The 25,070-nt window shown below is 40.1% G+C and overlaps 1 protein-coding gene across 2 annotated transcripts in view; it reads right to left on the reverse strand.

Annotated features, from left to right (window-relative positions):
* Window positions 1–430: 430 nt before the first annotated feature.
* Window positions 431–25,070, reverse strand: part of LOC108167340 (sperm motility kinase 3A-like) — a 27,049-nt gene continuing 2,409 nt past the window's right edge. Inside the window, exons 1-2 of one of the 2 annotated variants that reach the window (XR_875916.1) lie at window positions 1,106–1,305; window positions 431–566 (exon numbers count right to left, since the gene is read on the reverse strand). The gene's annotated coding sequence lies outside the window, so the exon portion shown is untranslated. Of the gene's footprint in view, window positions 567–1,105; window positions 1,306–25,070 lie in introns of those variants that run through there. The other variant, XM_017317182.1, reaches the window with a different exon arrangement.

Consider the following 25,070-nt stretch of genomic DNA (forward strand, 5'->3'; position numbering starts at 1 on the left):
GAAAGCTTAACTGGGTGGGCTCTTGCCTGAGATCTCCCTAAATCTCTTTATCTCCTTCCTAATATCTTTCTGACAAAACTGGTTCACTAGTACAGCTTCCTTTGTTCTTTTGGGTCTGTGAAGCCTCTCATATAATTCCTACTGCATCATTATATTTTGCATAGTTGAGAAATCCTGTAAAGAACAGTTCTTACATTGATTTTAATATTCTTGAACTCATATTTTCCGAGTTCTTTCCCACAGCCTTAAGGGCTGTCCTGAAGGTCACAGTTATAGTATTACCAATTTTCTGAGGAACATCAGACACGTTCTTGCTTCCTGGAATCACAGTGTTTCTGATTATTATGGAGATATTAACCTTGGCAGGGAAAACATTCTCTAATAACCTTAGCATAGAGAACATTCCCTAAAGGAAGAACATAAAGTAAAATATATACATTATTATACAAGTAAGCTTTATACCTACAACAACCGTCAGCACTGGAGACAATCCTCACCCTGTTGGCTCTGTTCCAGAGGCAGGAGCTGTGTCGCATAGTCCCTTCCCTTCCATGGACATGCTGAACCTGGCACACATGGAGTCAATCTTGTTAATTTTAGCTGACTCTAGAACTTAATCCTACTATGGATTCTTATTTCATTTCTGTTGCTATGATAAAATATACCAAAAAAAAAAACCTTAAGGAATAAAGGGTATATTTTAGCTCACAATTTCACTCTACTATTGTAAAGAAGTAGGGGTGTTAACCACATGATACCACATCAAGAGGACAGAAAGATGGAGGCATACATAGTTGCTTGTCCATGTCCCTATTGAGTCTTTCACTCTTAGTTTAGGACACCAAGCCTAGAGAATGGTGATGCCAATAGTATACAGTACCTTTCCATATCCATTAACTCAACCAAGACAACAACTTCCCCCACCCCCCACCCCCACCCAACAGATACTTCCACAGGTCAACCAATACAAACAAGCCTTCACCAAGACATTTTCAAGGTGATTCTGGGTTGTGTCTAGGTGATAATTAAAGTTAGCTCTCACACCAGGTCTTCAAGAATAGCGAAAATGATGATAACATGAGGTTCACATCTGAGAAACACTTACAGAGCTTCCTCCACATACGATGGTCCAGTGTGATTCAAACTGGCTTTGTTATCAGACACTTGGGAGACTGTCAAACATCATAATCCATAATGATACACACCTAGAAGCCCAGAAGTTGGGAGGTAGATGCATGAAGATGTGAGTTTAATGCTAGTCTGGGCTACATGAGGAGACCCTGTCTCAAAAAACAATTGAAAAGAATCTGAACTCTGAGGCTCTCCTTTTTAAATATTCAAATTAGTACACATGACACAAAGGCTGAGAATCTGACTCTAGCAGATTTACGAATGCTTTCAAAGACATGAAGCTCTAGGCTCAGTCTTTAGAGCTGCAAAAGGTAAAGAAATACATCATTATGTTCAATCTTTTAAAAACTGTTCCTTTTGCAAATTTCTAGGATCAAAAAAGAACTGGAACATATTTGATAAAGTATTTGTTTCTCACACAGCCTTGTCAGGCTCACACAGTTGTAAAAAAGCCAACCAAGAGAGGTTTGATCAAATTTGGGGGAAAGTGAAAGCCGGAATTGAAACCCAGGCTTTCAAGACAAAGCTTTGTTACAGTTCCATTAAGCCACAGTGTGTGTGTGCATGTGTGTGTGTGTGTGTGTGTGTGTGTGTGTGTGTGTGTGTGTGTGAGAGAGAGAGAGAGAGAGAGGGGGGGGGGGAGCAGACAGACAGACAGACAGACAGAGACAGAGAGACAGTGAGAGAGGAATCGATAAAAGTAAAATTCCCACATCTCATCTAGGCTTTTTCTTTACATCCAGAAATGCTGGCATTTGCCAGTGTAGCAGTCAAGAAAAAAAAAACCATCTTTTGTGACCGGCCTCTAATCAAGACTAATTTTTAAAAATCTTGCCTCTTTACGTCAAAGGGGAAAGAAAAGCCATCTGACCTCACCTCCCCCAAAGCATGCACTTACAATCGGCACATTTGGTCATGCCCATCTGTGTGCCACTCCCTGGCAGCCATTTCTGCACCTTGAAAGCCAAAATGACTGGGAAAAAAAATGAAACCTTGTCACACTTGTTTTCAAGATTCCCCAGGGCCTACTTCATTTAGTGCAGTATCCTAGGATCATACAACAGCCTACAAAGACTTGCATGAGTCTCGTCCATTGCCTAGTCCACAAGACCTCCTCAGCTAGAATGACCCACCCTTGTTCAGTTAGTCCCAGCTGCTATCTCCCAGATGTGCCAGACCTGCTCCTGCCTCAGGGCTTTGGTATAGCTGCTCCCTCTGACTAGATTACTGTTCTCCGTATTCAATACGGTTCCCTCTTTGAAAACTTGATCAAATTAGTATCTTTCTACTGAGGCCTTCTCTGACTATTCTCCTTGAATTTGGACCACATCCACAGCTCTCTCAATCCACATTATTCCCATGTTTGGTTTCCTTAACATTGTTGATGATCCTTCTTCCATATGAAGCAATTTTAATGTGTGTACTATGTGTCTTAGTCAGGGTTTCTATTACTGCACAAACATCATGACCAAGAAGCAAGTTGTGGAGGAAAGGGTTTATTCAGCTTACACTTTCCACATTGCTGCTGATCACCAAAGGATGTCAGGACTGGAACTCAGGCAGGTCAGAAAGCAGGAGCTGATGCAGAAGCCATGGAGGGATGTTCTTTACTGGCTTGCTTCCCCCGGCTTGCTCAGCCTGCTCTCTTATAGAACCCAAGACTACCAGCCCAGAGATGGTCCCACCCACAAGGGGCCTTTCCCCCTTGATCACTAATTGAGAAAATGCCCCACAGCTGGATCTCATGGAGGCATTTCCTCAACTGAAGCTCCTTTCTCTGTGATAACTCCAGCTTCTGTCAAGTTGACACAAAACTAGCCAGTACACTACGTGTTCACATCCTGTAAGTGAGAACAAAGATTCATGCTGACTGCATATCTCCGATATCTCTTAAAACTACAACCAGCACAATTAGAGGAATTAGAGGTTCAACAAACATTTTTTTGATAGATGAGCATGTTCCTTCACTCACTTGAATTGTAATTTTCTAGGCCCAGCATAGCCATTGATCATGCAGCAATAAACAAGCCCATTTCTCTGGAAGACCACATCTCACAGTAAGACAGAAACCCAAACTCGGATACATAAAGCTGGAAAACATAAAGAGATTACAGTAGAGGTGTGCACATGCATGTGTGGATGTTTGTGTCTGCATCTCTGTGTATTTTTGTATCTATGTACATGTGCATTTGTATATAATTTGTATGTCTATTTGTGTGTCAGGAACACATCTATATACATGTACATGTGCATGTATCTGTTGTGTGTGGGTGTGTGTCTTATGTCCTTGTATCTACATTATGCACTTTTGTGTCTATGACTAAGTGTGAATGTGTTTATCTGTATGTCTGTATATATGCATTTGTGTGTTTATGTGTGTGCATATCCATATGCTGATGTGCGTGCATGTGCACATGCCTATTGTATTTATGTGTATGGCATAAGGCTGTGATAGAGAGGATAGGCCAAGGCTGTTGGTTATTCTACAACATTATGGTAATGCCATATTGGTGAAGATAGCACTTACTCATGTCATCAAACACAAAGAAGTCGAGCTGGTACCTAACGAGAAGCTTCACTCCTACTGTGTTCATGATACAAGAAGGTACTTTGCCTGCTATCAGAGGGAAAAGGTAATCATATTACCCAGCTACAAGCACAACAATCTACAACAGCAGTTTACCTGCAAGATGGACTAGTGCAAACATGGCAAAATGTTATGAGACCAACCATTTTTTAAACACTGGATTTAAGGCTCATTCCGTGAGAGAGAATTGGTCCCTAAAACACTGCAAAAGTGTCCAAAACCCTGAAACTAGATAGGCTGTCTTAGCCACTGTTCTATTGCTGTAAAGAGACACCATGTCCTCAGTAATGTGGGGCCATGTCACCAGACAGGAAAACTGGTAAGGTCAAACAGATTAAGGAACCCTAGCAATTCTCATAATTGAGAATGGTAGGCATTTGAATCTACTCCCAACCAGGTCTGGTCCTGGATCACTTGACTACAACACCCCACTAAGAGGACCCTGACATAGCATAGAGGTCTCCATTCTAATGAGGTATCTAGATAGGCCCGAGCATCTAGCCAATGAACTTCCCTTGCTGGGCATCCCTTCCTGCAAAAGGTGTTTAATCTCTGGTCCACCCTGACTAAGTGGTATGCATCAATTTCTGACATGAATAGTTTGGACAAGCAAGGACTGCCATGGAATTGTCATATAGAGCCTTGCCTAAGTCTCCCACAGAGGCATCCCAGCACATATGGCACTCACCCTGAGTTAACCCAGATTCCCCTGCCTGGGGCTCATCTCAGTTCTACACCCTCTGCCACCCCCAAACCCCCAGTCCGCCACACACACACATATACACACATTCAGAGAAACATGGGCTGGGACCTCTATCTTAGGCTACATTTCATCTCCCCTGTGCAGTGTGTTGGTATCCCACAAGCTCAGCACCCCAGTGGGGAGAAAGCAATGCAGCCTAGTGCTTCTATGTTTTGCCTCCCAGAGGGGCATTCTGACATCCAAGTAGCTATGAAGTGAAACATAGACCCACACATTTAAATGTGGGTCTTATAGCAAAAAAAGCATTCAATTGAGGCTTTGCTTATGGTTTCAGAAACTTAGTGCACTATCCTTGTGGCAGGGAGCATGGCAGCACACATGGTGCTGGAACAGTAGCTGAGAGCTACAGTATAGTCACCATGTAGCAGACAGCAGGCAGAAGGGGTAAGAAAGAGACTGAGCCTGGCATGAGCTTAAGAAATCTCAAACCCACCCCCATAAACACACTTCCTCTACCAAAACCATACCTCCTAATCCTTGTAATCCTTTCAAACAGCACTACTTCCTGGTGACCAAGGATTCAAATATATAACCCTATGGAGATGATTCTTATTCAAACAACCACATAGATCATGGGCCATAGGGGAAAACCTACTACTATATGAGGACTCCTCTACATTGGTTTGGCCTGTGGGGATTAACATAATTAAGTTCAGTGATGTTGGAAAACTCAGCCCAATGTGCACAGTACCATTCCCTGGGTAGGGTAGCCTGAAATACATAATAGTGGAGAAGTCAAGCTAAGTATAGCAACAAGCAAGTGAATGTGGTCATTCATTCTCTCTTCTCTTGGCTGTGAATGTGATGTGACTAAGCTGTTTGAAGTTTCTGCCTTGAATTCCCCACAATGATAACTATAAGATGGCAGTGTACGCTGAAATAAGCCTCTTTTTCTCTTAAGCCAATTTATGTCAGGTCACTTTGTCACAGCAATGGAAATGACCTAGATCCCTCAGTTAATCTTTGTGCATTTAGCCTTGAAGGACAACAGGAAGGGCCTCCATAAAGATACTCTCTGGGTGATCAACAAGCATACAATTAGAGTTGAGCAGGTAACAGACCCAGAGCAAAGGAAGCACCAAAATGAAGGTGGAAGTGTCAGGTGTTTGTTCAGATGTTAGCTACTATAGGGACCAGTGACAAGTCAACACTTTTAAGCAAAACCAACCAAACAAACAAACAGTCAAATAAAAACAGCTTCTAGGAGCCATGTACACTCCCTGCAAGACAAACTCCTCAATTTTCCCAGGTTCCTTCTCCTTCAGAGCCTCTGATCTTCTGTGGAATGGGTTCGCCTTGTGCCTACCTTCCCATTCATACACACAAAAACATCCTTTATTAAAACTAATATAGGGAGGTACTTTAATTTTTCAGACTCCCTTTGTCTTCCAAACCTGTCTAAATGAAAAACATTTCTCTCACCCTTTCCCCACCAGATGCATCTAGTCTGCCTTCACACCCCAAGAAGCAAATTGAGAATCTCTTTGTGCACATGGGGTTGATGATCTTTCCTTCACCCAGTCCCCTGACTCCTTCTTACAGTACTGTGAGGGAGGTGTTATCATCCCATTTTCCAGAAAAGTATTTTAGACCTTTGTATTCCAACACATCAACAACAGAGCCAAAGCCCAAAGTCTGGCTGAGTCCAAGACTGAAGGTCCTCCTGCCCATCACCACTGAGACCCAGAGCAGCAACCTGAGGATTCTAAAGCATAGAACGCATCCTTCCTTTCTCCTTCCTCTATGCCCACATGAATATTAATTTCCTTTGTCTTTGCAAATACAAGCATTGACTAAGACACACATCATAAAACATGCACGAGAAAACTTTCACCTTCTTCCAGTTTTTGAATATGAATGACTTTCTACCCTGCTGCCTGTGTTGAACCAGGGATCATCTCTGCCCTTGCTCAGTGTCATCCAAAAGAACATGGTGCCTGTGGCACAGCAAGAAATCAAAGACAAATTCCCATTGGGAACCTGTTAATCCCAGCTCTGTGCATCAACCAACACTGCACTTTAAATTGGTCAGGAGACAAGAGGACCAGAAAGGGTCTCCTATCTGGCCAGCCTAGATGAGGAGGAGACAGGGAGAGAGGGACTGAGATTTGGGTAAGAGGACCTACCAGGACAAAGGAAATCAATTGCTTATTAATTTCCCAAAAGAACCTGATTTTTGCCATTTCTGGGATTTTAAAAGTTGGTAACTTTTTACCATTTTTTTTTGGAAAATATCATAACCAGGCATTTCCAAGATGAAACTGTATGCAAAGAAGATGAAAATTAACTGATATCCTCTCAAAGCAATGATGACAACTTTAATTAGAATAGTATTAGTCCCTACAGGAGTGGAGTTGCAAATGAGAAAGGAATACACAAGGAGCTTCAACTCTTTTCAGTATGATGGCTTTCCCTGACTTGATGTAGGATACCTTGACATTCAGTGTAGTGCTTCTCCAGTGATGTGCTCATGCATCTTAGATAGCTCAGAAGAGATGCTTGGGAAGCTGGCTTGTCTCCTGTGCCTGATGCCTCACCTCCCCCATGATGAACATTATTATCCGAGCATGCAACAAGAGAGACCGTCCTTTCTTAAGCCACTTTTGACAGATATTTGTCACAAGAAAAGTAACCAATAGGAAGTTCTTAGGCCAAGGAAATCACTGAGTCAGTAGAGTGCTTGCCAAACAAGCTTGAGGACTTGAGTTCAGAGACCCAACGCCCATGTAAAAATCTGGGTTTGGTGATGCATGCCTGTAATCCCAACACTGAGAACCAGAGACGGGAAGTTCTCTAGGACTTGCTGACTGGCCAGTTAATCTGGCTGAATTGGTGAACTCCTGTCTCAAAAAATAAAGTAGACAGAAATTGAGAAAAACACCCAACCTGATGTCAACCTCCCGCCTCCACAGGCATGTATAAACATATGCTATTAATCATGCATGCACACAATAATATAAAAATAGTTCTTGGATGAATGGCTGGATGAGTGTTTGGATGGATGGATGGATGGATGGATGGATGGATGGATGGATGGATGGACAGATGCATGGATGCATGAATGCATGGGTAGATGCATGGATGAATTAATGGATTAACTTTAAGCTTTACTCTGCCTTCATTGAGAAAGTAGGCCTGGCCATGTCTACCCTGTAAATGCCATGAGAGGTACCACTAGTCTAGTTCATCAAAAGCTTCTTCTTTTCTTTCTCTTTATCTCTTTGGAAGGCAGATACAATGAAGAGCCCTCGGATAGTCATTTTAATATAATCTCTTTGAACCTCAAAACAAATTTGACAGAAAACAGGCTGACACATGCAATTTTACCTTTTCTTTCCGGTAACTACTGTTTACAAATGTTGCTCACTCCAGCTTAGCTTGGGAAAGTTTTTCAAGGCTCCAGTGGTTAATTATAGCTGCCTCTGACACTGTGAAACCTGAGCCACACTTGGGGATCAATAGTTTTGCCTAGACTGGGAGGGAAGAAGTGTCACTCAGGCAAGAGGAGCTGAATGCAAGCAACCCCAGGAACCAAAGTCTCTGGCAGTCAGTGGTCTCTCTCCAAGTTCTATTTGCAGTAGAGAATAGCTCCTGCAAACCTTAGGTGGAACAAAAGAAGCATGCGATTCTAAAAGAAAACCTGGTGGGTTAGTCACAGTTCCCCCCAGAGAAGCAGAAATAGTATAATAAACATAACATAAAAATACATATAATAAACAAAATATGCAAATATATACTATATCATACATGGTATATACTATGTGGGTGTAGCTATCACGAACTTTATTGCAAGGTATTGGCTTCTCTCTGCAAAATGAAGATCTGATGGCTGCCAATGGGTTACAAGACCAGAGAATTGGATAATCAAAGGTATAGATTTCAAGCTGAGGCTGATGCTTGAGACTCTTTAATAAAAGCAGATTCAAAGACTAAAGTAGTAGCTCAAAGAATAGGACAACGGAGTCTCATAGTTCCCCTCTTCATTCTGGTCCCAGTGAATATGAATAAAATGAATGTTTTTGTTAATGTGTTCATCAACTTGCATTCTAATTTCTCCCAGAAAGACTCACAGGCACACCCTGACACAATGTTTCACCAGGTACCTAAGCATCCCATAATACACTCTAGCTGACACATAAAATCAGCATATTTGGTCTCTCTGTTCTGTGGTGGAGGGAATATGACATGACTCATCTATTTGACTCATCTGTTTAATGACTGATGCCTGAGCACTAACCAAGTATGGTCAGTGAACAAGATCTGACCATCTTAAGAAAAACAGAAGACAAATAGAAAAAGAGGAAACAAAGAAAATATAAAAGGCAAATGCCCTTTCAAATAAATTTAAATGCAATGAAATGGTAGGGAGGGGAGAAAGCTGCTTAACCCTGGAAAAGGGAAATGCAGACTGAGGAGAAAAACTGGGCTTTAGAGAATCCTGAAAGCATCCTGGGAAGAAAAAGCAACTAAAACAAAGGTGCTAGGTGGCACATTACCTTTAAGACAAAGATGACTCAAGCAGGAGAGGGTTACTTTGGCTCCTGGTCTAGACGTTCAGTGCATCTGAACAGGAAAGACATACTGACCACAAAAGTCTCTGTTCCAGGTAGTTTTAACCATCAACTTGACACAGTCTAAGGTCACGTAAGAGTCTCAGTTGAGGGATTGCCCAAATCAGATTGGCTTGTGGGCACATCTCTATGATACTGTCTTGATTGTTCATTGATACTAGAGGGCCCAGCCTACTGTCGGTGGCACCATTCCCTGGGCATTGGGCCAGCATTGTAGAAGTATGGGTCTGTGAGCATGCTAGTCAGCAACATTCCCCTGTGGTTTCTGGTCCAAGTATTTGCTTGAGTTCCTGCCCTGACTTCCCTACACTGCAATGTGTAAGATCAAATAAAACTGTTCGTCTCCTAAGTGTCTTATCAGACTGCTTCATCTCAACAACTGAAGGCAAACTCAAGAAGGTACAGTTCACCCAGGAAGCAGATAGAACTCGGGCAGGAAATGGAATTTAATTAAAACCTTCAAAATGCCTTCCTCCAGCCAACTCACTTCTATCTAGCTAGGCCCCACTTGTTAAAGATTCCACAACTTCTTAAAATGCACCATCAGGTGTACAAGCCCTTGAGTTATGGGGGCATTTTACCTCCAAACCACAGCAGACAGGGGCCTTAGTTATGGAAACTTGGCAAATGAAGGAAGACTTTCAAATAGTATTAAGGTAGTAAAGAATCGCCTTGAAAGCCATGGCAAAGAGTTCCCATTTGAACCTAAGATATATGTAGAGCCTCAGAAATCTAATCAAGGGTATAATATGATAAGTTTTCTGTGTTCATAAGATTATTCTGGCTTTTTGTGGGCAATATGGCATACAGGGTGTGTGGAAATCATAAAACCATCCCAAAGGGCAGATCCAAGGGATCTTGACAAGCCTAGACTTTGAGAATGCCTTTTTGTTTTGTTTTGTTTTGTTTTGTTTTGTTTTGTTTTGTTTTTTGTTATCCTACCAGAAAAAAAAATTCTTGGTGTTCTTTTCATAATGGGGAGAGAGGGGAGAGGCTGCCATTGGTGGCAGAGCATCTAACTTCAAGCATATGCACCTGCTTACAATGGTGGGAGGCAGACAGAGAGCTGATGCTGGTGGATACACCTTGTTATTGAACAGTACAGGACTTAAAGTTCATAAAGCACACATTGCAGCCTTCACATGCTCTCTTGGGCTGAGGTTTTGTTTATTTATTTGTGTAGTTTTATATCCTTGCCACCAACTAAAATATCAGCTTCAGAGGGCAGGAGCTTGTCTGTGTTTTCTTCAATACAGTAGCCAGAGGGGCGACTTGGAAATATTGATACTTCTTCTTAAATGACTAGATATTTTAAAAGGCCAAAAAGATAGCCTTCCAGAAGGAAGTATTGATAGAGAATATTCTGCAAAGATATTGAGGGATTGTGTTTTATGCAGTTTTTGTGCATTTTCATTTCTGCCAATTTTTGTTGACTGACATGTTTCTAAATGCAATGGGCTTAGCTTGGGTAAATTGCAAGTGCTCACTAGCTGTGACTGAAAAGTGCAATCAAGTTCAAGCTTGGTAGTATGCACAATAGCTCACAAGGTAATAGTGCCACAGTGCTCAATGGTTTCATTGATTCATGCTACAACATTTCTTACAAGCCACCCTACTAGGCAACAGAGAAGACTGCTGAAGTATAATTATCAAAAAGGATAAAGTCATGCAGATGCCAATTAAAATGCTTATTAATAATGATTATCCTAGTTAGCATTGTCCATTTCACATAACCTAAAGTTATCTGAGAAGAGAGCCTCCTCTGAGGAATTGCCTACATCAGATTGACCCATAGGCATGTCTCTGTGGGATTTCCTTAATAATCAATTAAAGCAGGATGGCCTAGACTTCCTGTGGGCAGCACAATCAGTTTCTTCTGGATTTTTCTCCATCCTAATATCATGACCCTCTTTTACCATGCTGAATGGTGGCTGTGCAAAATAACTGGGGATGTAGCTATATTATAGAGTGGCTGACTGGCATGCATGAATGCCTGAGCTCTAGAACATAAACAAGGCAGCAGGACTAGAAGTCCAATGTCATCCTCAGCTACATAAAGAGTTCAATGAAAACTTGGGATACATTGACACCCTGTCTCAAAGAAAAAGAGAAGGGAGGGCAATGAGGTGGCTTAATAGAAAGAAACTGCTGTCCTAGAGCAATAACCTGAGTGCAAATCACCAGAATTCATGTGACAGTTGGAACAGTAGCATGCACATCTGTTCTCCCATAACTCTTTGCTGAAGTGGACAGAGAAGCAAGAAATGCTCCCAAAAGAAAAGGCCAGCTAGCCTGACTTACACAGTATAGAAACCAGAGACACTGCCTCAACTGAGCTAGAAAGTGAGGCCTCACACCGGAAGGCATTTTCAAATGCAGGCACTGAAGACATACCCTGGGGATAACAGTGGGGAAGCTGAGGGGTGAAAGGTAGAGGTGAAGGGATAACTTTTTTAAATTACAGGTTTATTGGAACATAACCCACCAAAACCAAGGATTATCTGTACTCCATGAGAGTAGGGTTTTTTTTAAAAATATTTTAATCATATACAATCTTTACTGAATATGGATTTAGCAGAAACACAGGGCATGATGGACAGACAGGGTGCAGCCAGTTTAATGCATAGGCACCCTTTGCTCTACCCCTTCCTTCAGCGTGAAATTTGGGGAGCTGGTTGGATCCTGAGCACTCCTTTGAGCCCTAGTGCTCCCCAAAGCCACATCAACTCAATCCCCAAGCCTCACTGAGGTGGAGTGTTTCATATGTAGATGTTCAACCCCCTGCCGTCCATCCTGTGGGTATTATGAATAAGACATGTGGGACCCTGGATACACAAATAGGAGTCAGAAAAATTAACAGGTTTCAAAGTTCTTCTGTGAGTTAAGACATTGTATTCAAGACATTTAAGCAAATTCACTATGGTGAGTAAAATTACAACACAACCCACAAGTAGCATGTCACCAGAGTCCCCCCTTTTGTACACCATGATAAGAAAAATAATTTTAAAAGAACTTAGCAGCTTAAGGACCATTTTACAGTTTTGAAAGAAAAAAATGAAACAGGCAAGCTAAAACTAAGCAGCTTGATGATAGGAAAAACAACTGTGCCCTTTTGACTTTACATCCAAGACAGCAATGGATCAGTGCAAGCATGCTTAGGACTTTGGATGGCATACAGAAAGGGTACCAGGCCTTGCTGGGAACCTCCCAAACTGGAGCAGGTTGAAACAGGGCACAGAGTAGGTGTGGCTTTAAACACTGGTGGTCTTGGGATATTCTCTCTATACTGAATACTGATGATAACTTCTAAAAAGTCCTAAAAACTTTCTTGCTCATTTTGAGGGTTAAAAGCTACTGGCTTAGGTGATTAACACCTGTAGCCTAACAGTGGAAGATTAAGTAATGCAGCCTTTGTTCTATCTCTGCAGGAATTATGTGACTTTTTCACGTTGCTAGTTCAAGTGCCAGGGAGAAAAGGGGACACTTTGAAAAGTGATTTGAACATGTATTTCTAAGTTGTAAAGGTTTCCTATGAAAGCTCTCAAAGAAAAAGGGGGAAAGCAGAGTGATAATGATGATCCTGAGCAGAACATGAGAAATTCTAAAAAGAGGGGGATAAGGGGAATAATGGTAATAAAGGCCAGGACAAAAAGAATGAGAGACAGAGACAGAGAGAGAGAGAGAGAGAGAGAGAGAGAGAGAGAGAGAGTTCTCTTTTCTTTGTCCTCAGCACTTATACATCTTCCTGAATACATGATCATGTGGTAAAAAGTTCATAAGTTTACACATAAATTCAATTCATAAATTGAATAAGGAGTTTACAACAGTGAATATTTACATGCATACCATTAGGAGTAATTATCTGGCTGAACACTTATCACCTGTCATAACTCCACAGGTACATGTAGAGTTAAAAAACATAACTAAGTTATTAGTTTTGTAGAGATAAACAACTTGGTCAATATTTTATATTCTGTCCTTTCACCTATAATGAATCATTAGTTCCCCTTTTATGACCTTTGGTTAATGGTTTTACAACCTCTTGGAATGTGCTCTGAGTAGTAGAATGCCTGGTAACAATCTAGAAGTAATTAGTGGGCGACACCTGGGAGACTGGCCAAGTTCTCAATGAAGTTTTGACTATCAGAATGGACCTAATAGCAGTCCCACAATAAAAGAGCTTAATACTGATATAATTTTAGGAATTGTTACAGGGTCATCATTAAGAATTAAGAAGTCATCGATTTGTCTATATAGTAACACATCTATATAGACAACACATCATTGTTCTGCACAGATTTTCTCAAAAGGGTGGACTAATACCCACTGATTGTTATGTATGTTTAATAACAGGAACAGCATATTAATAGCAGAATGTTCCCTAAAATGATCTCTCATGGGCCTTGCCTATAGAAGCAAATCTGTCATGGATTATTTTAATGTGAGACAGACCATCTCAGGAAAATCACATGCTAGTTATTAGCTTGTCCTGTGATGGCTTCTGACAATGCCTTCAGGCTTTGGGCAACTTAGAATGTTATCTCTTTGCCCAGGGCCAAAAGTAGAACTCAGATTCTATTCCTGTCCACAAAGAGATCACTTTTGCATAATGAACCTTGGAGTAACTCTGCTCTCCCTAACCACTTTTATATGGTATCTTAAATTTTTATTTGAGTAGCAACTATGCTTCTTTTTCTTTTTTTCTTCTAATTTTTATTACATATTCTCTTTATTTACATTTGAAATGCTATCCCAAAAGTCACCTATACCCTTCCCCCGCCCTGCTCCCCAACTCACCCACTCCTGCTTCCTGGCTCTGGAATTCCCCTGTGTTGGGGCATATGAACTTCACAAGAACAAGGGCCTCTCCTCCCATTGATGGCCAACTAGGCCATCCTCTGCTACACATGCAGCTAGAGACACAGCTTTGGGGGTACTGGTTAGTTCATATTGTTGATCCTCCTATAGGGTTGCAGACCCCTTTAGCTCCTTGAGTACTTGCTCTAGCTCCTTCATTAGGGGCCCTGTGTCCCATCCAATAGATGACTGTGAGCATCCACTTCTGTATTTGCCAGGAACTGGCATAGCCTCTCAAGATATAGCTATATCAGGGTCCTGTCAGCTAAATCTTGCTGGCATATGAAATAGTGTCTGGGTTTGGTGGTTATATATGGGATGGATCCCCTGGTGGGGCAGTCTCTGGATAGTCCTTTCTTCTGTCTCAGCTCCAAACTTTGTCTCTGTAACTCCCTCCATGGGTATTTTGTTCCCCATTCTAAAAAGAAGTGAAGTATCCACACTTTGGTCTTCCATCTTCTTGAGTTTCATGTGTTTTGCAAATTGTATCTTGGATAGTCTAAGTTTCTGGATTAATATCCACTTATCAGTGTGTGCATATCATGTGAATTCTTTTCTGATTGGGTTACCTCACTCAGTATGATAGCCTCCAGATCCATCCATTTGCCTAAGAATTTCACAAATTCATTGTTTTTAATTGCTGAGTAGTACTCCATTGTGTAAATGTACCACATATTCTGTATCCACTCCTCTGTTGAGGAACATCTGGGTTCTTTTCAGCTTCTGGCTATTATAAATAAGGCTGCTATGAACATAGTGGAGCATGTGTCCTTATTACAAGTTAGAACATCTTCTGGGTATATGCCCAGAAGAGGTATTGCGGGATCCTCCGGTAGTACTATGTCCAATTTTCTGAGGAACCACCAGACTGATTTCCAGAGTGGTTGTGCCAGCTTGCAATTCCACCAACAAAGGAGGAGTGTTCCTATTTCTCCACATCCTCGCCAGCATCTGCTGTCACCTGAATTTTTGATCTTAGCCATTCTGACTGGTGTGACATAGAATCTCAGGGTTGTTTTAATTTGCATTTCCCTGATGATTAAGGATTTTGAACATTTTTTCAGGTGATTTTCAGCCATTCAGTATTTCTCAGTTGATAATAGTTTGTTTAGATTTGTAGCCAATTTTTAATAGGGTTATTTGATTTTCTGGAGTCCATTTTCTTGAGTTCTTTGTATATATTGGATAATAACACCTATCTAATTTAGGATTGGTAAAGACAATTTCCCAATCTGTTGGTGGCCTTTTTGTCTTATTGACAGTATCTTTTGCCTTACAAAAGCTTTGCAATTTTATGAGGTCCCATTTGTCGATTCATGATTTTCTAGCACAAGCCATTGCTGTTCTGTTCAGGAATTTTTCCCCTATCCCCATATCTTTGAGGCTTTTCCCCCACTTTCTCCTCTATAAATTTCAGTGTCTCTGGTTTTATGTGGAGTTCCTTGATCCATTTAAAGTTGACCTTAGTACAAGGAGATAAGAATGGATCAATTCGCATTCTTCTTCATGATAACTGCCAGTTGTGAGAGCACCATTTGTTGAAAATGCTGTCTTATTTCTACTGGATGGTTTTAGCTCCTTTGTCAAAGATCAAGTGACCATAGGTGTGTGGGTTCATTTCTCAGTCTTCAGTTCTATTGCATTGATCTACCTGTCTGTCACTGTACCAGTACCATGCATTTTTTTTATCACAATTGCTCTGTAATACAACTTGAGGTCAGGCATGGTGATTCCACCAGAGGTTCTTGTATTGTTGAGAATAGGTTTTGCTATCCTAGGCTTTTTGTTATTCCAGGTAAAATTGCAAATTGCCTTTTCTAACTCTGTGAAGAATTGAGTTGGAATTTTGATGGGGATTGCATTGAATCTGTAGATTGCTTTAGGCAAGATAGCCATTTTAACAATATTAATCCTGCCAATCCATGAGGGTGGGAGATCTTTCCATCTTCTGACATTTTCTTCGAGTTCTTTCTTCAGAGAAGTTCTTGTCATACAGGTCTTTTCACTTCCTTAGAGTCACACCAAGGTATTTTATATTTTTTGTGACTATTGTGAAGGGTGTTGTTTCCCTAATTCCTTTCTCATCTTATCCTTTGTGTAGAGAAAGGCCACTGATTTAATTTTGTATACAGCTACTGCATTTGAAGCTGGTTATTAGGTTTAAGAGTTCCCTGGTGGAATTTTTAGGGTCACTTATATATACTGTCATATCATTTGCAAATAGTGATATTTTGACTTCTTCCTTTCCAATTTGTATACCCTTCCTTTTGTTGTCTAACTGCACTGGCTAGGACTTCGAGTACTGCATTGAATAGGTAGGGAGAAAGTGGGCAGCCTTGTCTAGTCCCTGATTTTAGTGGGAATGTTTCACTGTTCTCTCCATTTAGTTTGATGTTGGCTACTGTTTTGCTATATATTGCTTTTATTATGTTTAGGTATGGGCCTTGAATTCCTGATCTTTTCGTGACTTTTATCATGAAGAGGTGTTGGATTTTGTCAAATGCTTTCTCAGCGTCTAACAAGATGATCATATGGTTTTTGTCTTTGAGTTTGTTTATATAGTAGATTACGTTGATGGATTTCTGTATATTAAACCATCCCTGCATCCCTGGAATTGAAGCCTACTTGATCATGCTGGATGATTATTTTGATGTGTTCTTGGATTTGGTTAGCGAGAATCTTATTATTTTTTGCATCAATATTCATAAGGGAAATTGGTCTGAAGTTCTCTTTCTTTTTGGGTCTTTATATGGTTTAGGAATCAGAGTAATTGTGGCTTCATAGAATGAATTAGGTAGAGTACCTTCTGTTTCTATTTTGTGGAATAGTTTGAGGAGAATTGGAATTAGATCTTCTTTGAAGGTCTGATAGAACTCTGCACTAAACCCATCTGGTCCTGGGCTTTTTTTTGGTTGGGAGACTGTTAATGACTACTTCTGTTTCTTTAGGGGATATGGAACAGTTTAGATCATTAATCTGATCCTGATTGAATCTTGGTACCTGGTATCTGTCTAGAAATTTGCCCATTTCATCCAGGTTTTCCAGTTTTGTTGAGTATAGCCTTTTGTAGTATGATCTAATGATGTTTTGTATTTCCTCGTTTGTTCTGTGTTATGTCTCCCTTCTCATTTCTGATTTTGTTAAATAAGATACTGTCTCTGTGACCTCTAGTTAGTCTGGCTTATCTCTCTTGTTGATTTTCTCAAAGAACCAGCTCCTGGTTTGGTTGATTCTTTGAATAGTTCTTTTTGTTTCCAATTGGTTGATTTCAGCCCTGAGTTTGATTATTTCCTGCCATCTACTCCTCTTGGGTGTATTTGCTTCCTTTTGTTCTAGAGCTTTTAGGTATGCTGTCAAGTTGCCAGTGTATGCTCTCTCTAGTTTCTTTTTGGAGGCACTCAGAGCTGAGATTTCCTCTTAGGACTGCTTTCATTGTGTCCCATAAGTTTGAGTATGTTGTGGCTTCATTTTCAGTAAACTCTAAAAAGTCTTTAATTTCTTTCTTTATTTCTTCCTTGACCAAGGTATCATTGGGTAGAGTGTTGTTCAGCTTCCATGTGAATGTTGGCCTGTTTTGTGACAGATTATATGGTCAATTTTGGAGAAGGTAACATGAGGTGTTGAGAAGAAGATATATCCTTTTGTTTTAGGATAAAATGTTCTATAGATATCTGTTAAATCCATTTATTTCATAACTTCTGTTTCCATGTGTCTCTATTTAGTTTCTGTTTCCAGGATCTGTCCATTGATGAGAGTGGGTTGAAGTCTCCGACTATGATAGTTTGAGGTGCAATGTGTGTTTTGAGATTTACTAAAGTTTCTTTTATGAATGTGGATGCCCGTGCATTTGGAGCATAGATGTTCAGAATTATGAGTTCATATTGGTGGATTTTAACATTGATGAGTATGTCTTGTTCCTCTTTTTTTGATAACTTTTGGTTGAAAGTCAATTTTATAAGATATTACAATGGCTACACCAGCTTGTTTCTTCGGACCATTTGCTTGGAAAATTGTTTTCCAACCTTTCACTCTGAGGTAGTGTCTGTCTTTTTCCCTGAGGTGGGTTTTCTGTAAGCAGCAAAATATTGGGTCCTGTTTGTGTAGCAAGTCTGTTAGTCTATGTCTTTTTACTGGGGAATTGGGTCCATTAATATTAAGAGATATAAAGGAAAATTAATTGTTGCTTCCTGATATTTTTGTTGTTAGAGTTGGGTTTCTGTTCTTGAAGCTGTCTTCTTTTAAGTTTGTTGAAGGATTACTTCCTTTCTTTTTCTAGGGCATGATTTCCATCCTTGTGTTGGTGTTTTCCCTTTATTATCCTTTGAAGGGCTGGATTTGTGGAAAGATATTGTGTGAATTTGGTTTTGTCATGGAATACTTTGGATTCTCCATCTATGGTAATTGAGAGTTTTGCTGGGCAGGCATTTGTGTTCTCTTAGGGTCTGTATAACATCTGTCCAGGATCTTCTGGCTTTCATAGTCTCTGGTGAGAAGTCTCATGTAGTTCTAATAGGTCTGCCTTTCTGTGTTACTTGACATTTTTCCCTAACTGCTTTTTAATATTCTATCTTTATTTCCTGCATTTTGTGTTCTGATTATTATATGTTGGGAGGAATTTCTTTTCAGGTCCACTCTATTTGGAGTTCTGTAGGCTTCTTGTATGTTCATGGGCATCTCTTTCTTTAGGTTAGGGAAGTTTTCTTCTATAATTTTGTTGAAGATATTTGCTGGCCCTTTAATTTGAAAGTCTTCATTCTCATCTAATCCTATTATCTGTAGGTTTGGTCTTCTCATTGTATCCTGAATTTCCTGGATGTTTTGAGTTAGGATCTTTTTTCATTTTGCATTTCCTTTGATTGTTGTGTCCATGTTTTCTATGGAATATTCTGCACCTGAGATTCTCTCTTCCATCTCTTCTATTCTCTTGCTGATGCTTGCATCTATGGGTCCTGATTTCTTTCCTAGGGTTTCTATCTCCAAAGTTGTCTCCCTTTGGTTTGGTTGTTGTTGTTGTTAATTCTACTTCCCATTTTAGATCTTGGATGGTTTTTGCTCAATTCCATCACCTGTTTGGTTGTTCTTTCCTGTAATTTTATAAGGGATTTTTATGCTTCCTCTTTAAGGCCTTCTACCTGTTTAGCTGTGTTCTCCTGTATTTCTTTAAGTGAGTTATTAATTTCCTTCTTAAAATCCTCTACCAACATCATAAGATATGATTTTAAATCTGATTCTTGCTTTTCAGGTGTGTTCGGGTATCCAGGACTCACTGTGGTGGGAGTGCTAGGTTCTGATGATGCTGAGTAGTCTGGCTCTCTGTTTGTAAGATTCTTTCATTTGCCTTTCACCATCTGTAAATCTCTGGCATTAGTTTTTATAGCCGTCTGTGGCTGGACCTTGTTCCTTCTGTGATTCTGTTAGACTCTGTCAGCACTCCTGGGAGTCCAACTCTCTCCTGAGTCTCAATGGTCAAAGTACTCTCTGCAGGCAGGTCTCCACTTGCAAGGAAGGTGCACAGAGGTCTGGAGCTCAGTACTGTCTCCGGGCTGAAGATATAGGCCCAAAAGGGACCATGTCCCAGAAGCTATGTTGCTTCTGCAGCCTGCGCACTCACTTGCACAGACTGGTCTCTGAGGGACCCAGGATACAAGATGGTATGCTCCCCTGGTCCCATGGTCAGAGCCCTCTAGAGTCCAACTCTCCTCTGGCAGGGAAGTATGCAGTGGTCTGAGCTCAGTTCTGCCTCCATGTAGCTGCCTGCAACCATACTAACTGGGTTTCTGAGTGGGAGGCCGGAGCTGTATGGAAGGAAATGGTGAGAGAAATAATGGAGGCCAAGATACATTTCTGTTCAAGGCCCCAAAGTTTACTAAGAGTCTGTGCTTATAAAGAGAGGAGGCCCATCCCTGGCCAATCCATTCTTGGAGCCTGTCACCAGCTTATAGGTGATCTGCTGGATTCTGTCTCAGGAATATCTCAAGGGCCTCTCATCAGGTAGCAGTGTCTTGGAGAAGAGCAGCAGCAGGTGACAGAACAATAGAGCCATCTAAGTCGGGAGGCTCCACCCTAGGTGGTCTCATACTCGGTGGCAGTGAGGTCTGAATCAGCCTGCTTCAAGGAGGCTGGGGGAGGCTACGATTCCTCCCTAAATATATAATAAAAAATTAGCTGGACTGGAGCATAAAACTTATTTATGCTCCATAGTCCTGCCTGGGAATTATGGTGGCTGGTGGCCATGCTTGGCTTCGGGACTCAGATTTTTCCATGAACTATTCTTATCCGTCAAGGAGAATATTTGCAGCTTGCTTGTGTTTATTTTGCACAAACATGGCTCTGTGGTGTATTATTAATAAACCACGGCCTCTTAGCATACACCTCTGTCTTAGATTGATATAGTTCAGAAATCTGGTTACCCGTCATTGGCTAACCAGCCCTCATAGCACACCTTATTCCAATCAAACCAAAGCCACTATATATATATATATATATATATATATATATATATATATATATATATATATATATATTCTGCCACCTGTGCTTGCTGGAGGCAAGACTCCATACCTACTGAAGACAGGCTGTAGGGTGGTGACTGACCTACTTGTAAAACAAACCAGAGAGTTGAAAAGCAACAGGATAAGAGTCCAAGTACTCTATTCAGTTGCAAATTAGCAACTGATCAAGCTCAAACTCTGGCTTCCAGGTGTAGGAGAGGTGGCTTTGAGAATCAACAGAAAGGCTGTTTCTCATGTAAGTAAGGATAAGCTCCAAGTTAACTTTCCTAGTTAATAAAGACTTTTAGCTATCTTCAATAGGAATCTCTAATATTGGAATTATTACTAGACCAGGCCAAGATTGAGTTAGAATAACTGGTCACATTGAAGGAAAGAGAAGAATCATTATAACTCCTTCTTATGACTAATTTTTCTTAGTCAGATTCCAAGGTCTCTAATGTTCTCTGTTCCATAAGGTTAAAAAGCTTGAAGCAAGGCAGCTTAGCTTGTCCAATCTGGGACAAAGGCAAGCAAAGGTGGTCAAAACATATACCCAAATCAGCTTTCTTGTCACCATGGTCAGGGCATTCAGAGAACTCACAGGTCAGCCTGTCACACGAATCCTTCTGACAGTTGTCATGCTTCTGCAGCATTCTATAGAGAAAACACAAGCTTTCCCTCTTCCCCATATAGGGAAGCTGTTCAGGATCAAGCCATATGCCAATAAGTAGATCCTTTTTATCTCACCTAGACATGAGTATGTCTAGTTTTAAGATACTATAAGGCATTTAGTAAGTTCTTTGACATCCAAATTTTAAAATTTTTTAAATAAAAAATGTGATTAAATAATGTGCACAGGGATATAATTCCTCCACTTCTTTGTTTTTTAAGAAGATATAGTTTTTAAAGTTCCACAATACCTTGTCTTTGAGAATTATAAAAGGTCTCAGCAACATGGGTAACATTAAATTGTTGACAAAACATCTCAAATACTTGACTATTATAGCCAATTCCAATATCTGTTTTAATCTAATTTGGAACACCAGGTATATTAAAAAATTTTTTAACAAAGGCAATGGCTAACTACACTTTTAGTTGTTTCTCTTGTAGAGCAGTTGTAACTAGAAAGCTTTAAATGGTATAGTCACATGTGCATAATTTATTAATCAGAAATAAGAGTATCCATTTGCAGCAATTGATTAAGTATAAGTCCTCAGGAATTAACACCACTATGTGGAAACAGGTAGAAACTGATGAGATTAAGAGCAATTTGACATGCTTTTTACAATTTGACATGCACATTCTATAAAAATACCAAAATATTATCTTAAGCCATTACTGTTTTGATGATGTAAAGAACGAGACTATATGGCCAATTCTTTTTGTGTAAGACCTGTAATCTGGCTGGGATATAAATATAAATTTAGCATGGCATTGCCTTAAGAGGTCTTATCCAGGAAATCTAGAACAAATTTTTAAATGTCCAAAGACAGTCTTCTTAAAAGAACAGCATTTTTTCTTATGAGTTGTATATGCATAAACAATTGCAAATTTGAGAATTTATAGTATCTGAGGGATGAACAATTTTAAGCAATTGTAAGCTCTGAGATATATATAGATATAGATATGTAGATAGATAGATAGATAAATAGATAGATAGATAGATAGATAGATAGATAGATAGCTAGATGATAGATAGATAGATAGATATTAAAGCTTGATTATTCAACATTATAAAACACTGTCTACAGCAAACACATGTGATCTAATTCACATATATTTTTATCCCATAGAAGGGCTATTTTTAAACACAGTAAATGGGATGCATGCATGCATGAATTTATAGAAGATACAAAATCATGCATAAAAACAATTTTAACTTATCTTTAGGATAGTGATTATCAATTCTATTTAAAATGATGGTATGCAATAGGCCAAATATTAATATTCTGTAATAACCGATTTAATTGCTGTTTGGAACAAGGAACAGACACTTTGTCAGGTTTTTAAGACACAATTTTTTGTTATAGTTTTTTTTTAATACATGAATTTATCTTGCAATTCTTTATTAGAACCACAGCAGCCTTATAATAGGATGTTAAAACTTTACTTTGAGGTGAAGAAAAATGATTTTACATTAATGTTTTCTCTTGCCAAAGAATTGCTGTGGGCACATTTAATAACCATAACTAAAATAAACAGCTAGTATTTAATTACCACTGATTATAATTGATAACAATTATAAAAGCTTCCTTTATTTTCTGCAAAGCCGTTTGTTCTTTACTAGTTAATTTGTGTCTCTCGAGATAACATCCAACAAAGGTTTAAGTCACTTTAAGACCTTAAGGTGAGGTCTTAGCCAATTAACATCTCCTGGAAGCTTTTGAAAAAAAATTTTTTTTGAAACAAATCAATTTTTCTTTCTTAGATTTTCTGTACCACCATTTTCTACCCTAAATATTAAAAAGATATTTCCTCTGAATCTTTTGGAGCAACAACTATTCCCCAGAACTTTAAAGATCATTGTGTGAGATCAAAGATTTGAAGTAAACTTTTTAAAGTCATTAGCTAATAAAATACTTCCCATTTAGGAAACAATATACACTGAAAGATTCAAACTCTTAGCTTCTTGTATTGAAGCAGAGACAATAAAAATTTTTCTTACATAATGTAAAGCTATATTAGCCATACCTAGAGGCAACATTTTCCAGTTATCACCAGTTCACTAGAAGCAAACCCTTTACAATCATCAGGATGCAAAGGAAAAAACAAACTTTTAAATCTATAATAACTTTATATGAAGTAGGCAAGCCAGATTGTAATGCCTTTATAAGTTCTACAGCCTGACTGACCTTTTATAAATTCTGAATTTAAGCATTATTTAGAACAACATCTGGATAGATATGCAACAATATTCTTCCTTTTTTTGCTAAAAATAAATTCCCCTGAAGGCAGGCAAGAACTTCCCTAGGCACTGTTTGCAAAACAAAACAAAACAAAACAAAACAAAACAAAACAAAGCCACACAAGCCCCCCTGAGGCTGCTATGAGCTTTGTATGGCTGTATGGCCACAGAGAGCTGTCTTAATTACAATATATAGGTGAATTAAAGATCTTAAATTTACATTCAAGCTGCAATCAATGGAACATTGGCAATTTTAACTATAATTTAAGTTTTTTAATGCAACATTAGTATATATATATATATATAAAACTTTTGGTGCGTAAAACCCAATTTTAAACAATTTATTATCTTAAAAATCAATACCAGAAACATCACTTTAATGTTACGAAGTTTGGCTGCCAATTTATACATATGAATATATGACTGAAATTTTAATGCTTCATTAAAGAGACATTGTTTTAAATCTTATCTCTATAAGTCTACTTTCTAGGATAAGAATTAATTAAATATTATCTCAATTTAGAAGTATCCTAGAGGCCTAGTTTTCTGGGCTGGCCTTTTACCACATGTTGTTATTTAGAATGCCTCCAATCCTGAGTTACCATTTAAAGCTAACTTTTTTGTAACCAATGGTACATCTTTTTGATCATACCCAATAACTATAAGCCAATATTCTATGGAAGATGTAGGCCTGAAAGGGATCCTGTCCCAGAAGCTATGTTGCTTCTGCTGCATACACGCTCTCCTGCACAGAAAGGTCTCTGAGGGACCCAGGATATAAGATGGTGTACTGCCCTGGTCCCTCGGTCAGAGCCCTCTGGAGGCCAACTCTCCTCTGGTGGGGGGGGGGGGTCGGGGGGTCGGGGGGAGTGTGCAGTGGTCTGAGCTCAGTTCTGCACCCGGGCTGAAGATGTAGGCCCGAAAGGGGCCCTGTCCCAGAAACTATGTTGCTTCTGTCACCCATGCCTTCTCCTGCACAGACTAGTCTCTGAGGGACCCAGGATACAAGATGGCATTTTCACCTGGTCCCTCTATCAGAACCCTCTAGAGACCAACTCTCCTCTGGCAGGGAAAGTGTGCAGAGGTTTGGAGAACAATTCTGCCTCCTGCTAGAGATGTAGGCATGAAAGGGACCCCATCCCAGAATTGTTGCTTCTGCCACCAACAGGCTCTCCTATGCAGACTGGTCTCTAAGGGACCCAGGATACAAGATGGCATTCTCACCTGGTCCCTCTGTCAGAGCCCTCTGGAGGCCAACTCTCCTCTGGAGAGGAAAGTGTGCAGTGCTCTGATCTCAGGTCTACCTCCGGGCTGAAGATGTAGGCCCAAAAGGGACCATGTTTCAGAAGCTATGCTGCTTCTGTAGCATGCGCGTTCTCCTGCACGGAATAGTCTCTGAGGGATACAAGATGGGGTGCTCCCCTGGTCCCATGGTCAGAGCCCTCTGGAGGCCAACTCTCCTCTAGCAGGGAAAGTGTGCAGAGGTTTGGAGCTCAGTTCTGCCTCCTGGTGGAAGATTTAGGCCAGAAAAGGACCCTGTCCCAGAAGATATGTTGTGTCTGCCACCCATGTACTCTCCTGCAGACTAGTCTCTGAGGGATCCAGGATACAAGTTTGTGTGCTCCCCTGATCCCACAGTCAAAGCTTTCCCTGGAGGCCAACTCACCTCTAGTGGGGAATGTGTGCAGTGCTCTGAGCTCAGTTCTACCTCCTAGGCCCTAAAGGGACCCTGTCCCAGAAGCTTTGTTGTTTCTGTAGCCTGCAT

Source organism: Mus musculus, chromosome 16, assembly GCF_000001635.26.
Source record: "Mus musculus strain C57BL/6J chromosome 16, GRCm38.p6 C57BL/6J".
In the NCBI taxonomy this organism is placed as follows: domain Eukaryota; kingdom Metazoa; phylum Chordata; class Mammalia; order Rodentia; family Muridae; genus Mus; species Mus musculus.